The sequence below is a fragment of the Triticum aestivum genome, chromosome 5D (assembly GCF_018294505.1).
Source record: "Triticum aestivum cultivar Chinese Spring chromosome 5D, IWGSC CS RefSeq v2.1, whole genome shotgun sequence".
NCBI classification, from domain to species: domain Eukaryota; kingdom Viridiplantae; phylum Streptophyta; class Magnoliopsida; order Poales; family Poaceae; genus Triticum; species Triticum aestivum.
Genome location: NC_057808.1, coordinates 390,140,452 through 390,144,457, shown reverse-complemented (window position 1 = coordinate 390,144,457; position 4,006 = coordinate 390,140,452).

Here is a 4,006-nt window from a genome sequence, read left to right as displayed (position 1 = left end):
AGTTGTTAAGCATGCTTGGTTTGGTTAACTGTCTGATCTTCTATTAAGAGTATGTTATATTATGCAATGTGGTGCTCATTTAATGTTTGGTTCATTTGTTGTGGTGTTTAGTTAACTGTTTGGTTCAATTCTGCAATGTGATGTTCAATTGTTGTGGGTGCATTCTGTTATTGTATACCATGTGAGGAATAAATTGAATTTGGCTGTAGTAAATACATGAGAAACAAATACAATTGCTATATTTCCAAGTTGTTAAGCATGCTTGGTTTGGTTAACTGTCTGATCTTCTATTAGGAGTATGTTATATTGTGCAATGTGGTGCTCAATTAATGTTTGGTTCATTTGTTGTGGTGTTTAGTTAACTACTTGGTTCAATTCTGCAATGCAATGTCCAATTGTCGTGGGTAGAATTTGTATTGTTGTGCATGTGAGGAATAAATCGAATTTGGCTGCACTTAATACATGAGAAACATATACAAGTGTTATATTTCCTAGTTCTTAATCATGCTTGATTTGGATAAATGGGTTTTCCATGTGGCTTGAATTAATCTGATGAATCTGCAATGCGCTTATTTTCATCAACATATTTTACTGATAGCATGCGAACCCTTACTTAACCTCATGACTACCTACCTTATATGTGTTGCACGGAAACAATGGGAAGCACCGAGGTTTACAATCGAGGTTAGCACGTGCATGGTCCGTTGTCTAGTAGCACATTATTGTGCAATTGCAGAAACCATTCTAATATTTAGGTTTTTAACAATTTGGTCTTGCACATGTAGGTCCTGCTGTCAGAGGTTTTGACCCACTGTTTGACCCTTTTTGCATATGGGGAAATGAGTTATCCATGAATATCAATCAAGTCAACAAACTCGGAAAGATTGTTAGGATAAAGAAATTAGCGACAAAAAACAACAAGATCTTTGTCTACACAATGAAGAAGACATCAGCTCACTATAAGATGGTACTAACTATTATACCTTGCCTTTTTTTTATTCGTTTGCCCCATTTCCAATATAGAGAAAATATTTATGCACATCCTTGTTTTCAGGCTTTTCCAAAGCAATTCACTGATGATTACCTCTCAAACCACCTCTATGGTCAGTAGGCGAGGAAGGTTTTAATATATCACCCACGATTCAATATTGAAGTGTTCCTGAAGAGGACGAAGGACGGATGGACAATCATCCACAGTCACTGGCCTAAAGTTGCAAAGACCTTCAACATGAATGAAGGCTCAATATTCGCCTTCTGCTTCAGCAGTTTTCCAGATGAGATGCATCTGTCTATGTACCGTCTATGATGCTAATTTCGAAAGGTTCTACATGTTGCATGTGAAACTTGGTGCTGGTGCAGTTGTGTAATGGGATAGCTGAGTGCTGAAGCTATATCATGTTGTACTCTGATGTATTTCAATTATGAAATCATGCTCTCTAAATATGGAAATGAAATATATTATGTGCTTAATATGAATGTCCATTAGATTAATAAATAGATTATTAATAATAGGGCAATTAGCCTGCTAATGGCGAATTAGCCTGCTAATTGGGTTTTGCTATTGCAAACGGTTGTTAAGAAAATACCGTGGGCGATGACCTCAGACAACGCACACAGTTTCTAGGAATAAACCGTGTTGAATCAATGAACAATCACACACGACCTTCTCTTGAAAACTGTTTGCGTTAGGCCACCTTGCGCAAACGTTTACCATATAAAAACTGTATGTGATGGACAGCCTTTGCCACACAGTTTTTTCTACGCACCGTGTGTGATGCATTCAATAACGCAAATGATAAAATTGTTAATATCGTGTGTGATGTACCTACGAACGGAAATGTTTTTCTTGGAGCGACTGTGTGGGATGTATATACGAACGGAAACGTTTAGCGGGGACTGACAATGTGGGATGTACTTACGACCGGAAACGATTTCGCCTGTATAATTGTATTTTTTAGCACTACTGTACGTATAACCGTATTTGATCGCTCGCCGGTCGCACACGACCTCATTTTGCCGAGCGTGTGTGCCAGGAGGGCATATCCCCGACGGTTTCTGGGTCGTGTGGGAAGGACCCCCCTATCGCCCACACTCACTTGATGACGGTTCCAAATGACGTCGCGAAAAGGGGTTAAAAACCGTTTGTATAGCATCTCGCTGTACCAGTGGGGGCGCCTAGCACACAACAGACAATTGCCTAGCCGTGTGTGGTGCCCCCCTCCACCAGTTACTCCCCTAGTCATATTTTCGTAGTGCTTAGGCGAAGCCCTGCGGAAATCACTTCACCATCAATATCACCACGCCGTCGTGCTGACAGAACTCATCTACAACCTCGACGTCTTGCTAGATCAAGAAGGCGAGGGACGTTACCGAGCTGAACGTGTGCAGAACTCGGAAGTGCCGTACGTTTCGGTACTCGGTCGGTGGATCCCGAAGAAAGTTCGACTACATCAACCGCATTGTGAAACGCTTCCGCTTACGGTCTACAAGGGTACCTTAACACACTCTCCCCCTCATTGCTATGCATCTCCATGGATAGATCATTGCGTGTGCGTAGAAATTTTTTTATTTTCCATGCAACGATTCCCAACAGGACTCTCGTACATGTGCCTGATGCTCTGTTGCTCCTGAAGACCGGGCACACTTGTTCTTTGGATGCCCATCTTCATGTGCCATTTGGGCTGCCCTTGATCTCCAACCAACCTACTCATCGATCTCAACACTCTGGTCCTCCCCCAACAACTCTGGACTGCCAGGGGATATTTGTCCTTTCATCATCCTTGATGCTCTAGAAAATTTGGGATGCTAGGAACTCCAAGGTGTTTAGAAACATTGACGTATGCCCTAATGATGTAATTTCTAACATTATTGTAGACCTTACCCTTTGAGCTCATTGCCTCAAAAGGGCAGCTCTCAGGGATCATGTCGGGCTGTGGCATGATTACCTCTCCTCCTGCCTTGTGTAAACTCCCTTGTAAAAAAATTTCGGTGAAATATATTCAGGTGGGGAGCCTTCCCCCGGTGTTAGTTTCAAGAGAAGTTTAAATTATCATATCATGTTTTGTTTCAATATGTGCACAAATGTGGAGTAAAAGAAAATAAGGAAATAATTTTTGGGCACCACTTTTACATCATTCGTGGGAGTAACAGCAGCCGTGGTGCCCAAAAACCTTCTCTCTCCTACCCTAAAAACGTTTTGGGCACCAACTTATTCATCATTTGCTGGAGATGATCTTAGAGAGATGGCCGAGGCGGCAGTAGCATGACAAAGATGGCGGCAGCCCTCGCAGGCTTTGGGTAGTTGCAGCAGATGGTTCAACCTGGATCAGAGCAAGGAAGAGATTAGCAATGATCTAGAGAGACGACCGAGGCGGTAGTAGCATGACAAAGAGATTAGCAATGCAGCAGATGGTTTAGGTGCTCCCCCATAAGTAATAATCTAAAAGGACTTGCATGTAAATAGTACTACTAGATATAAACCCACAGCCAACTGAAGTAGCTCGGATGGTTAGGTTCCTTGTGAAGAAACTAACCCACTAGGGTTCAAGTCTTAGACTTGGCATTAGTGGTAGAATTTTTCTGGATTTATTTCATGTCTTTCAGCGATATGCATGCGTGCATTTATAGGGTGACTATATGACCTGAGTTCAACCAACACCAAAGGAGGTGAAGGCACAACCATGTTTTCAAGGTCAAATGATGAACTTAAGTTAGCATTCACCTGATCATGTATTTGCCTTGCACGACTTCTTATGATTAGATCGTTGATAAACTTGGAGCAACAATCCTATGATCTACCCGCAATTTATGCATCAACTCATCCGCCTTAGTTTCATCCAGATGCGTCTCAAACACAAAATTCACACTAGGTTGTGCCGCGTCTGAATGTCTACAAGCAAACGAACATTCTTGCAACATGCAACATCAGCATGCTCAGTCTTGCAAAAACTTCATGACAGTGTAGTTTGTCGTTCCCAAACGAGCCACGGACATAGACGATCCCAAA